The following is a 13,695-nucleotide window of genomic DNA, read 5'->3' as shown; positions in this document are numbered from 1 at the left end:
ATGGAGGGAGGGGAAAAATACTGTTATAACATTACAGCTGATACCAGGCATAATTTTTTTAAACTGGCCAATACACTGAATTATTAATTCCATACAACTCAACTTAAACACAATAAAGTGCATTAAAAACAGATGATAAAATAGGCTTTATTCTGGTTTACCTTTTTATTTGCCAAAGCAAGGAATTCCCACTAAAAAAGAATTAGTATCTGGAAAATTGCCTGGTTTTCAACCTGTGATGTTTAGCTGGTGGTATGGGGAGCTGAGCTTTCACTGTAGTCATGATGGATTAGCAGCAACTTTGGTAGCACTATTGGTAGACCAGCAAGAGTCTGAGACTCAGACTTCTTTTCTACATTCACCTTGCCTCAGACTTCATTTTTTCTTTCTTCAAATATTCTAGACAAAACTACTCAGTAGTATCCAACAAAGAGTCCAGGGAGATAGCCTTGTTTAGTATATACTGAAAAAATTCTGGCAGTCTTTCCTTTGAAGAGTTCCAAGTATTCTGTGCCTGAGAGCAAAGGCTTGAAGTTTTAAAAGGATTCACAGGACTGATATAAATCCAAACCCATTCTAGCTTGGACAAGTGAGGAACTTTTGGGAAAATATTTTCAACAGAGGTTTCACAGTATTACAGACTCATGTAGGTTGAAAGGGTCTTCAGGAGGTCTCTGGTTCAACCTTCTACTAAGAACAAGTTCAACATCAAATTCAGAAGCCAGGCTGCTCAGGACTTTGTCTTGTCAGGTCTTGAAAACCTCTAAGGTTGGATTCCATGACCTTTCTGGGCAACCTACTCTAGTACTTTATTATCTTCAGTTAAAAACGTTTTTTCTTACATCCAGTCAGAACCTCTCCCTGTCCAGCTAAGGCCATTATCTCTTGTTCTCTAGCCATGCACCTCAGTGATAGACTTATCTCTGCCATCTGAGGAGCCTACTCATAAATGTTGAAAGGTGGCTGTGAGGTCACCCTGCAGCCACCTCTCCAGGCTGAACAAAACCCAGCCGCCACAGATGTTCATTCTTTGTAGGGGCTGTTAGCCCTTGGATTATACTGATTTATGTCTTTCTTGCTTTGGGTTCCTAAAACTGAACACAGTATCTGGATTCAGCCACATACAGGAGAATAATCATTCCCTCAACATACCACACACATACACTTCCCACTGAGCAGTAAACTAGGGTGGATATTTAGGAAATAGGAAGCCTTTACTTTCTGAGATAGGGAGGCAGGCAACGGGCATAGCCAGTAAAACCAGCACAGAAAAGGTGTAAAAAAAAAGCCAGATGGGGATCTTCATGGGTAGAACAGAGATCAGGACAGCTTAAGGATGTCTAAGCCCAACTGAAAATTCTGAGATCACACTTTTACTGTGGACAGTGAATCTCATGCTGAATTGACAAAGGACAGTGAGTCAAAATGGAGCTGGGTTAAAGGACCACCTGTGAGGAAGACATTGAACTGAGAAAGCTGTGGCAGATTGGAATTTAGAGGGCATCAAGGTTTGGGAAAATGCAAGGTGACATCTGTGAAAATAAATAATATGTGAATACATAATCAAATGCAAAACATTATGCATATTTAAAAGGCAAATTTTTTTGAGTTCTTGACTATGTCATTAGAGCTTTTGGTTGTGTGTAGCGTGTATCATTAAAGTATATTTTTTATTTGCATCATAGCATATACTGTTATAAGCAGTTGACTTTAAATTCCAAATAAAACTAAGAGCAGCCTATTTCTCCACCTAAGTTTTATTGTCAAATAATGGAACATCAGCAGAGCTCTCTGAAGGAAACTCAAAACCTCAGAGGCTGTTCAGCCTTTGCTCTTCTTTTCAAAAGGGAGATTTTCTTTTAAAAGAAACACTGAAATTAAGTTTTCTACCTTTCAATTCCCTCCAGCTGGAATCAGGAGTCATAATCTCTGGCTTCTTGAAGAGGAAAACTTGTTTCAACCATTCACGAAGGTTACTATTTTATGCACATGAGTAATGCAGCCTCTGTAAGTTGAACATGATGTTATCTCTAGAAATGTTATGCATAAGATTTATCTTCAAAGATATTTCTGAACTTAACTTATGCATATCTTTGCACTTAAGTTTGATTTGATAACCTGTCAAACAGATCTAATTTGTTTGTGGTTTTCTGTGCTCTTCTCTGTACTGGGAAGTACTCTTTACTAAGTACACATTGGTAAAAGGAATAGTAAGTTTATTAGCACCATGCACAGTTCCTCAACAAGAGAGAAAGGGAGAAAATAAAAGGCTGAGAGAAGAAGCACAAAAAAATAACAGGAAGGGAAAGGGAAAAGAGAAGGAAAAGGGAAAGGGAACAGGAACACAAAAATGTAGAATATGACCATAAGTCTATCAAAGGGGACTTAGAATTTTATACAGAGCCTTGAAATACAGTAGCAAAAAAAGGAATAAGTGTACAACCATAATTCAGCTTTCTTTTAAGACTGAATAGTCACTCTGGATGTTGAGAAGTCAGGTTATTGATTCTAAACCAATTTATTTCTTTTTAAAAAATGCCATGTGCTTGTTTAAGACATTAACTTGGTATCATTGTATCAGAACTCTACGTACTTCAGTTAAAAGTGTGCCACCTTGCAGAACTTGTAAATTCACTACTTCGTGCTTCCAATCTCTCCTGCGTGGTTCTGGCTGCTTAGCTGGATTTATCTCTTGTGATGTATCATTAAAATGAGCATCCCAAGCAGCACAACCAGGATGACCAGCAGAAGGAATCAGGATGAATCCTGGAATATGTAGTCCAGGCAGAAGCACCGTCCTATAGAGAAGGTTGGAAGCCTGAAGTACTGACCTGTCACTGACATGAGGCCACATGTCAGTATTTCCACAGAGAAATATTTTCTCTCTCAAGTGAATTATTTTGAGGGTTGATTTTTTTCATCAAAATGTCAACACTTGACACACATAATGTCAATTTTCCAGCCATTCTACAGTAAATTGCACCCAATACAAATGTATGTGCATCTCCTCTCTTTTTCCATACTAGCTGTTTTTTCAATAAGAAATTATGGAAAAAAGTCACGCTATGTCAGAATCTACAGGCCCTAATAGTGGGATTCATTCAACAAAGTACAAAAATCTATAACTGAGACATCTGCTTCTGAAGTTGTCACCTTGGATTCTTTCCATAATCAGTGGAGAGAAATGGGCACTTTTAGGGTATGATTCATCTCATCCTGAAGTAGATGGCTAAAATAGGTTAGCTGAATCATGTTTTAAAAGCATCTCTTTCTCTCCATTGGCATTAGAGGGAATCTATGGTGACAACTTCAGACATTGACAGCTCAAGTTAAACAAAATTACTTATGCCTTAAGAGTTCATAGAGTTATTATTCATAAACCTGTTCATTTTATTTGTTTCCAAATATATGATGACTTTTTGTTCTCCCTTTTTTCTCTGTTAAACCAATCTTTTTATCTTCAATTTTCCTACCTACATTGCCTTACACATCCTTTTTCTATTCCCCTCACCATCACAAAATCAGTCTTGAAGCCAGCAATTTCAAGCCAAAATCTGAGATAAACAAGTGCATGCCATATTACCAAAACTGTGAGATTCTGCAGTACTGCTCACTTTTCTTGTTAGTGTCATCACTAGTCTGTGGTCTTTTGAAATACAAGCCCTGCAACCAAATTATTTACACTAGTTTTCTGATATAGAAGACCAGGATGAGACAAAATATTTCCCTGTTTTTTCCCCTACCTGGACTACACAGCACCCTTTAACAAAGGATGTCGTTTAACATAATAATGAATTTCCAACTTCTCTGTACCTATCTGTGGATGCCACAGATTACAAAACTGTTCTCTTTGATGCCTTTGCTCACATACGAAGCAAAGATTTTCCAGTAATTGCAGTGGCTTGGGAGTGAAGACTGCAAATACAAAGTCATATGATTAATAAAGTTAATAGGTGTTATAGTTAACACAACATTTCTGCGTTTTGCCATGCTACAATCCTATATGTACATGCCAGAGACAGTGATAACTCTTTTGAGCTCCTCTGGAAATGAAGCGTGAATGAAAGTCTAAACAGTGGTTGCAGATCTTTTCCATTAATTTCTCTAACATGTAGCAGCATTGCCTTAGCAGCATACTGAAGGAAAGCAAACAGCAATAAATCTGACTTCCCTCTGGGTAAACCCTGCAAAGGAATATAAAAGAGTGAGGGATGGGGTATGAATTTCGCTTCAATGCACCAGTAATCTGATTGGACTAAATCTGGGGTGGAAGACTCAGATTAACTCCCAGCTACATACTGCAGGTTTTCAAAAATTTCATAGTGCAAGAAGCAAAGAGGAACTCTTCTTCTTGATCACAGGCACTTATCTTTCACACAGTTTTCCCTACCTTGAGCCAAATAGTTTCTCTGCAGCTAAAGTATATCTTCCTGAGAGTTATCTAATCTTGATTTGAAGATCTCAGGAGATGGAAAATCCACCACTTCCCTCTATAATGTGTTCTGATAGCTAATAGCTATCAACATTAAAAGTGTGTGCCTTATTTCCAATTTGAATTCATCTGGCTTCAGGCTCCAGCCTTTGGTTCTTATTATGCCTCCCTCCACTAGATTACAGAGTCCTTTCATATCCATTATTTTCTGCCTGAGAAGGTATATATGCCATAAGCAAGTCACCTCTCAATCTTCTGCTTCATAAACAGAAAGATCCAAATTTCTCAACAGAAGGCATTTTTTCCCATTTTTGAAACATTTCTGTGTATCCTGTCTACTGTTTCCAGTAGCTTCATTGAGTCTTTCAGAAAGTGAGGACTGCAGATTTGATGCAATGCTCCAGCATTGTCCTCCCCAAATTACAACAGAAAGATCAACTCTCCTGCTCCCTCAGTGACCGTTCAGAAATCATGCTGGGGATTTTCTACATCATCCCATTCTGAGCTATTGTTTGGTTGCTTATGAATGAATTTGGTTGCTACATGATTTCTATGTACTTTAAGCCACTGTTTTCAGTCATTCTGTGGTTTTCATCCTCACTTCTAGAAATGTAACTAAGGATTGGACTGTATCAAAAGTATCCTATTTCTAATAACTTAGTTTACTAAGCATTCTTTTCTACCTCCACAGAGTTCTCTTTGTTTTTTATCACTGACTTATCCATAAATTCTTCCAGGGGTAATTTTATGCTCACTTCTGGGTTGTTGACAAACATTTGCAATTATTCCTCTGGTACTAGTTCTTGTGAAATCAGAGGAGAAGCATCCCATGTTAGCTTTGCATTGTTTTGCATAAGAGTAGCAGCAGGGAAAGGGGTCTGACAAGTAATATTGTCTCGTCACCTTCTATAGCAATTCTTATATGTTAGGACTTGTCCAGAATTATCACCAGTGTGCTGAACATTTCTCCAGCTGCTCATAGGTATTCTTAAATGCTGGTTATCTAGTACTGCAGATTTCAGAATGTTAATCACTTGTATTTGTTGTTCAACACCCTCTTTGATTACTAATGGGGAATCATCTTCATTAGCTTTACACGATACCAGTAGGCCTGAACTTTTTTTTACCTTGAATGATTAAGTCGCCTAAAGACATTCATTTTGATGCACGTAAAAGTATTGCAGAATTTGGGATGAACTGGATCAACAGCTGTAAGGCAACCAGGTATGGCAGGATCTAAATGTCATGCCAAAACCATAAATGAGTCTGCTTTCTTTAACATATACATATATATGTATATATATCAGTTACCCATGAGCTGGGGAAGGAAAGCTTAGATCTCCCTCTTCTTGACTGCAAATAAGGTTCCTGTTCTCTTGTCTCATAGAAAATGGTGCAAGCACTGAGATAAAAGTGATTTTACTGAATAAATTCTGAAGTTTCACCACATTTTCTAAGTACCAAGATACATATTTGGCTATTAAGAGCAAATCCAAATGCTGTCTAAAACGTTGTACTTTTATATTCTGAAAATATAAAGAAAAAATGCACCTGTTCTTATTTACCTGAAATTAAATATATTCATTACCAAAGAACAAAAAATCAATTATCCATAAAACATACCTAAACGTATAATTTTACTTTATCAGATTCAACCTATAAATGTTTATAAAGTTGGCACATTCAATATCATACTGAGCAATTTTTTGCCTTCAACTTTCTGAAAGTTCTGCAATATATGTAGATTATTTTCTTTGGCAAAAATTAAGAATGCCATCCTGTTTATAGCTGTGTTTGTCATACATTTCTGCTTGGTTCCTCCAGACGCTTATATTAATTTCCCGTGTTTTATGGGTTCTAATGGGGTATACAAAGCTTAGGTCCATATTACATTTGTCAACACAAAATCTTCAATTAGTTATGCCATTTCGTATCATACATCTACTCCAACCAAAGTATCCAGGGTATCTACCAGGGTATCTACCCCGCCCGTGAGCTGGATCCCCCTTGGTCAGTGCAGCTCACTGGTCTAGCAGAATGACGTCCCAATGCCCGTGTTCCACAAAAGCAAAACCTTCATCTTCAAACATACTGTGCAGCCAAAGTTTCAACAAGAGTGTTCTCTGTCTTTTGCTCTTTCTTTTGGGGTCAGAAAGATTTCCCAGACAGTCATGTTTATTACCTTCCTCACAACTGCGCTACCATCCTTTCATCTGCTATTTCATTTTATTCTGGTGAATACAGCATAAGTATAAAGACTTACTGATTTTGCCCATAAAGGTTCCCAGTTGTGGTATGGTTAACTTGTGGTTTGCTTTTCAGCAAAATAGTTGAGAAATGTCTGGAGGTGATCTGAAGCAATATACAGCAGTGTTCCTGGTCTGTGTCTATACCAGTAACTAAAAGAGGTTCAGAAGCAAATCTTTTCCCCAGAGCCCAGTGTTACATGGTGAGGTCTACACTACTTATGACTTTTCCTTTTTTTGGGGCGCAGATTTGTCTTGAATCACCTTCAAACATAGTCTGCCAACCACTAAGCAGTGTAGACTTTCAGCGTCATATTTTCAGGACCACAAAACCGCATCCATGCTGTGCCTAACAATTAGCACACACACTCACAATTCATTAAAGTCAGCCAACATACCTAGAAGCTTCCTATTTATTTAGCTACATAATCTCCACTTTTAAAGGGTGTTTATTTAGACAACTCAGAATTCATACCTTAAATGTCCTTGCTGGATCACTTTTGTATTATTTGATCACCTGTGGCTTAGACTTTCTAACACCTCCTTTTACCCAGGGTCAGGCTTATCTGAGTGTCATTACTGAGCTCCATTTCCTCAGTGGCAGGAGAAGAGTTTATACCTGATAGGATTCAACTTCAGATTCTCCTGAAAATGGGAGGCTTCCAATTGGGACTCTGTAGAAGGCACACAGATTTGAGCCACTGCATTAACTGCTGAGATGCACTCCTGGGGTAGGAGGAAGCATCCTGCAAGATCAGTGACTCTGGGAGCCTGGCTGAAGTGACCTGCCCAGCATTGCCTCCCAGCACTGTCCCAGGGAGATTCCCACAGTTACTTGGGAGCCACCTAGTCCAGGTGCCTTAAGAGATGATTTCCATTTTGTGGAGAAAACAAACAGAACAATAAAAAGACAGCTAACATGCAGTTCAAAGACCTTTGACAGCTTCCTCTGAATCATGCTCTACTGCAGCCCCAGACAGAAGAGTGGATTAGATAATATTGACAATCAGTGCCTGTTCAAATGCCCATTTTAACTGAAATAAATACTGCCTGTACCAAAGAACAATATTTAGGATAGAAAAATTTCACCTGTCTCTATTGTTATGTAATGTAATATAAGTGCATATACTTAACTAAATAAAATGGTTGCATACCACCTTGCTTCTTATGACACTTATCACAAAAAGATACTCAGTGCAGTCCAGTACTGTGTTAGGGAAATGAGAGGAGCACTTATTCCTTCACATTAGTTAACATGTCAAAAGCTTTTTATCTCAAAGATATTAAATGGTAAGAACAGTGTGTTTCAACTTCTAAATTGTCATACATCAAAGATTTTGGAGGACTTCTTTTTTAAATTGACAGTTGTCATTTAATATACAGTATGATCCAAAGCATATTATTTCTGAATGTTACCAGGGAGATTTCGTTGGCTTTTGTGACATTTCCAGTTTTTGGTATAATTGGCTAACAGCTTTTTTAACCTAATGTCTTTTAAGAAATAGTGTACCTGGTGGTCTGGGGTATCAGATCTACTGTTTTCTCTTTTCTTTGTTGTCCAAAAATGTTACCGTAATGATAAAAAGTGACATTATTTTAAAAGATAAGAAACACCAAAATTATTTTCTGTCTGACCTTTACAGTTACCAGAACAAGCGGCTTCTGTTAGCAAAATAGTTCAAGCTTTTTATTACAAAGGATATTTGGCAGTATTCCATATGAAAAAAAATACATGTAGTTCTTGTCAAGGGAAGTCATTAAGCCCTCTCTCCTTATGTCATGCTAACATTTTAACAAAAATAAAATTCTGGGTATTTTAAGATAGAAGAGGAAGTTGACTGTGAGAGGCAGGGATATTTCACATAACACTCTTTATGAGTGTACTAATGCAGTTTTATGTCTTTGACTGCACTACTTTGAAGCAAATACGGTGGGTTTACCCAAGAGTTCAAGGAGATTTTGGTGACCTTCATTTCCCAGCTGCACATTTATGCATTCAGAGTTTTCTTCTTCACCCTGGTCTATTTTGTTATTAGAATGATTCTCCTTCTTTAGGGGAGGCTGGGAGGTAAGACGGACAAATGACTCAATGGCTCAATGTGGCTAAATTGCTATACTTATGATTTTTAAAATAATTATAGTTACTCCTCATTGCTTCTGTTTTTTCCAGGTAAAGGCTTACAAATAAATTCTTAGCTCCACTCCATACCTCTCACTTTCGATTTTACAGGTTACCATAGAATTTGAGAGGTGAAAGTGCTTGAGATTTCAAAGTCGCATCCAGCACAGATCCTTTTAGCTACTGTTGTTGTTGCTCTGGTTCTTGAGCCCAGATAAGGATGATATATGCCTTGCTTTCAGCTCACATGACAAAGATATGACATTGTTGTCACTGATGCTTAAGAATAACTGAAAGAGTCACATTACAATAGCAACAAAAGTTAGAACAAAGCCCTCTTTCTTGTTGAAAGAGTTTGCTGGTTTACTGTCTTTTGCTCAGCTGGTGGTACTGAACATAGCCTGCAAATGGATGAAATACATTTTAGGCGCATGAAAGCAAAAATAGTTTTTAAAAACATAACATTCCTTTAGGAAAATAATTAGAGGCAGCTACAGTCATTAGCTCTGGAATACGTAATTCTTCCCATGATTCCTAATATAAATTGAATGTTATTACACGCCACAGTATTAAAGAATATATGAGATAAATATCTTCCCGCTTTAAAGACAAGTGGTCTAAACCCTGAAAAATTACAGTATATGCAAATGAACATAAAGGACTGACTTCACTGACCATTTCTTTGTGTTTGGGGGATAGATTTCTGCATGGCATAATATTTCCACTTGCATTGGTTTCCTGGCATGAAAATGTTTATTGCACTCATTAGCTAAGAGGATGTCGGCACTGGTCCAATGAACACAGATCTGCCTTCTGATTTCAGCCATTAAATTGCAATGGGATTCATAGGCTTAACATTGTGGGTGTGAGAATAATAAAATGGAACTCCATCTTTAGCCCAGTTACCATGGATGCAGTTAAAGGTCATAGTGGCAGCTGCTAACTAGTTGCCTTTTTAGCTGTATTTCCCCTCCTGCTATGTGTTTTTGTGTACCTTAGTTTCTGCAGGTCTGCCTTAGAGCGATTCCACTTCCTTAACTTGGCATATGGGTGTCTTCCTCAACATAATCGGTGCATTCCCATAAATATACTTGTTATGGGCATCCCTGTATTGAATTATTTGTAATTTAATGAAAAATTAATGCAAAGACCTTAGCAAAAAAACAGAAATGCAGCCTGCTCAGCACCCCGAATTATTTCTATTTTCTGCACTCTGCTTCACATTCCTAGCTGGGGGTGGGGGGAAGGAAAGAAAAAAGGCCTGTATATAGTGAATTCCCATCTCCGATTAAACTCATAATGGGTTCAGGCACTGAGGCATTCACAATGTGGAACATCAACTACTACTTCTCCATTCGGCCCAAAGTCCTAGGAGTTAATTCCCTGTACTGCATGAAGTGTCAGAGTAATTACCGCTGATCAGCCCTATTTCTCAGCATTCTGTCCTGCTTTGAGAGGCACCCTGTTTATTGATGCACCGCCACCTCATCACAGTGCTTTCATTCAGCCAAGCTGCTTAATCGAAAGGGCTTGGACAATGCAGGATTTTCAAAGAGTAGTGGAAAAAAAATTAAAAGTAGCCAAGTAAAATAAAGTGAATGGTAAAGAAACCTGAAAGCTCTACAAAATATTTCCTTATGTCAACACTTCATTTCAATAGATTTTAAAACTCTTATTCATTTCCAAAAGAAGGTACTGTGAGTCTTTTCTGTGGTGACTCAACTATGTGATCACATCTTTTGAAGATTTTTAACACAGTGCTAGAAGCCCTCCTCAAGGAACATTTATCAGGTTTTGTTCTGTTCATATGCAAGCAGTGACAGTGTCAACCTTATGAACCACAACGCAAAGACATTTTTTTAAAGCTTTTGCCTCTCTGTTTTAAAGATACATTTATACAAGTTGTCATTTTCTGAAAATAAATTAAGTACTACTTGAGCCAAGTTATTTCGGTTCCACACAAGGGTGGTTTCTGGTTCTCCTTGGCAGGATGCCACTTTATTCACTTTTATTTCAAACACAATGTGAATCTTTTAATTAGAGTATAGTATATAAGTATGATGGCTATAAAGCCTACACTGTGACTTATTCATGCTTCTCCTCTCTTTGCACTTCTGTGAATTTCAGAGAGTGGCAGAAAGTTACGCCGAATTAATTTCAACCTAAATACTATCAGGCTTTATGTGTTTGCTAGAAAGAAAGAAGATAGACTTATCTGGGTTAGCGTTTTCATTAGGACTCGGTGTTTTCCTTGATTAAGTTGCTTTTGGGCACTTGTATATCTGAGGCTACCCAGACTGTAGTAATTTTCCAGTTGATCCTATTTTGACTGGAGGAGTGAAATATATTGCCCCATTGAAGAGGAAACAACAGGTAATGGCAAGCATAATGTAAATCAACCAGTTATCTGTTTGCTGGGATTCTTTTAGTGGCATCACTCCCCTCTGTGGCTTTGCTTCATTAAAAAGAAATTTTTCATAAGTTGTTCAGCAGTGTTGTTGAAAATAAGAAAATAAGACTGCTACAACTATTCCAGTGTCCTGTTTTACTATTTTCTCCACCGTAGTTTAAATCAGAGAGTTTCTTCTTGTGCCTTGTTTACTGTTGATATTTTCTGGCTGATTGGATAGGAATGACATTTTGACAATTTACTGTAGCAGTAAGCACTGTAAAAACAAAAGGTGCTGATGAAAACTCAGAACCCATTATTATGTAAATTATGGCTGACTAACAGATTCCATCTCCCAGTCACCATCATTGAGACCAGTTTTACTCAATGATAATAATTTTCATGATTGCAGTCTTCAGAGAGATCAGAAATATGCTCTAGCTCTTGCATTTATCTACAGCGGGTACTTGACCCTTAATTAAATTCTGAAACTTTTTTATATAATAAGGCAAAATACAGATGACACTTCTATTCAAACAAAGAGCATCAAACATAGATCTACCAAATAAGATAAAGGTATTTCAGACTTACCTTCTTGTAATGCTAGCAAACACGAAGACAACAACCTCCTTTGAAAGAGAGCTTAAAGTTTAAAATGAGGAAAAAAAAAAAAAAAGGAAGCATCCTGTTGGGCAATTTAAATGTTGCACTTCAGTGCTGTGTCTGCTAAATGTTGGGCTTGCCCTGCAGAATGGTCTTGAACTTTATATTAAAATATGCATGGCAGCAAAAAAAACGAATGAGCTTTGAGTATATAAATGATGTTTGCTCCCCTATACTATTGCATTCATAAGTGCAAAAAGATTATAAGGTAAATAATTCTTATAATAGGTTTATAAGGTAAAATAATCATCACTAACTTTCATAGGACAGTAGTCTCCTAAATCTTGAAAACTGTTCTTTGTAAAACTATTCCTCCTAAAAACAGCTTAGAAACAACTCAATGCTGCATTACTGAGCTACTGTTCTGCTGAAATAAAAAAGATTAAACATTGTACAAGCAATTAATTTGACATATGTTTATGTATATATGTTTCAAAGATAAGATTGGGGGGAAAAGGGTACACTATAGAGAAAAAGGAAATGGGGCTTTTCATTTAATATTTACATATTTTAAGACAGCCCTGCAAGCTTTTGGAATTTCTTTCCTCTCTCTCCTCCCCATTCCAGTTTTCCCCTCTCCTCCCCACCTTCCTCATCAGTTTTTCAAATGAGAACATGGCCATTTCAGGTAAGCAGCAACAGTCCAAGTAAACAGTCAAGCTAAAAAGGTAGGGTATTATAAAAATGGAGATTCAGTATTTCTTTAGACATAGCACTTTGCTAAACTGTCAGTTCATAGAGCCAATGAGCTAAGAAAAGTAATTACTTAAGTGGATTTCATGAAGAGTAGAAAGATGATTGTGCCACATTAAATAACAATTGTATCCTTAATGATGTGTTGGACTATAATACAAACATCCTTCTGCCATTATATGCACTACAATATACCTTTCTAATTACTCTGGTGGCTTCCTCTTCCTTTATTAAGATGCTGTGCTTTCAGAGACTATGTGAGCATTATATGAGCTTTTTTTTTTTAAACTACAGTGAATGCAGCTGCATGGTCATTGATAAATTGGTTATAAATTACTGACACGTTGTATGTGAATGGAATCATTGTTTTTTTACTTTTTATTTTCTTCATAAAATATCATTTTTCTTAGACGAAATGTAATGAAATTCCAAAAAAATTATTTTTCGGTGGTTTTTTGGCATTTCTAGATATGTAAGGAGCATAGTAATGTAAGTCCAGATAATTAATAAGGCAGATTCAAGACAATATGTCAAACCTATGAAACAAAGTTAGAAAGGGGTAGATAATTTGATATTATTAATTTCAGTGATTTCTTCCTTATAGCCTGTGAACCCTTGGGGATCCTTGGGCTTCCTGTCAGTGGTCTCTGAAAAAGCTATTTTATCATCTGCAAGTTTAAATATATTGCAGCGGTATGCTTTTCCACTAAAAACATTTTTAGATTGTCTCAAAATTCAAAAAGGTTGAAAACCACTTCTCCATTTCATTGCTTATATTCTGATCCCTTGGAGATGGAAACCCTACGCTCCTTAGCACAGCCTTCTATAAATCAGTACAGTTTCTATGATTTCTAGAGTTACTTTGGTGCACCGTCTGACCACTCATTAGACTTGATTTCCTAGCATTCTGTCAGCATACAGAATACCTGGACCCGGTTACAATTTATACACATTAATAGTCCCACTGAAGAAAAAGGAAACATCTTTTATGTGGAAATTCTTCCAAGTGTATAAAAGGATTGAAGAACTAGGAGAAAAAACCATAAAACTGGACAATTCTGGATTGTCTGTCGGAGCCTCACTTAACTCTTACCTCTTGACTTTTTTGTGCAAAACCAAACTTGAATAAATATGTGAACAAAGCCTGAAAAAT

General features: G+C 37.1%; 1 long non-coding RNA gene across 3 annotated transcripts in view; it reads left to right on the top strand.

The window, feature by feature from the left end:
- LOC121670089 overlaps window positions 1-13,695 on the top strand; it is a 173,920-nt gene that overhangs the window by 31,045 nt on the left and 129,180 nt on the right. The gene's annotated exons all lie outside the window — the stretch shown is intronic.

The sequence above is a fragment of the Corvus kubaryi genome, unplaced genomic scaffold, assembly GCF_017639235.1.
Source record: "Corvus kubaryi isolate FWS band 111438036 unplaced genomic scaffold, C.kubaryi_AGA036_p1.0 133, whole genome shotgun sequence".
Lineage (NCBI taxonomy): Eukaryota > Metazoa > Chordata > Aves > Passeriformes > Corvidae > Corvus > Corvus kubaryi.
Note: the sequence above shows the minus strand (reverse complement) of the source record. Positions and strands in the feature narration are given on the sequence as shown.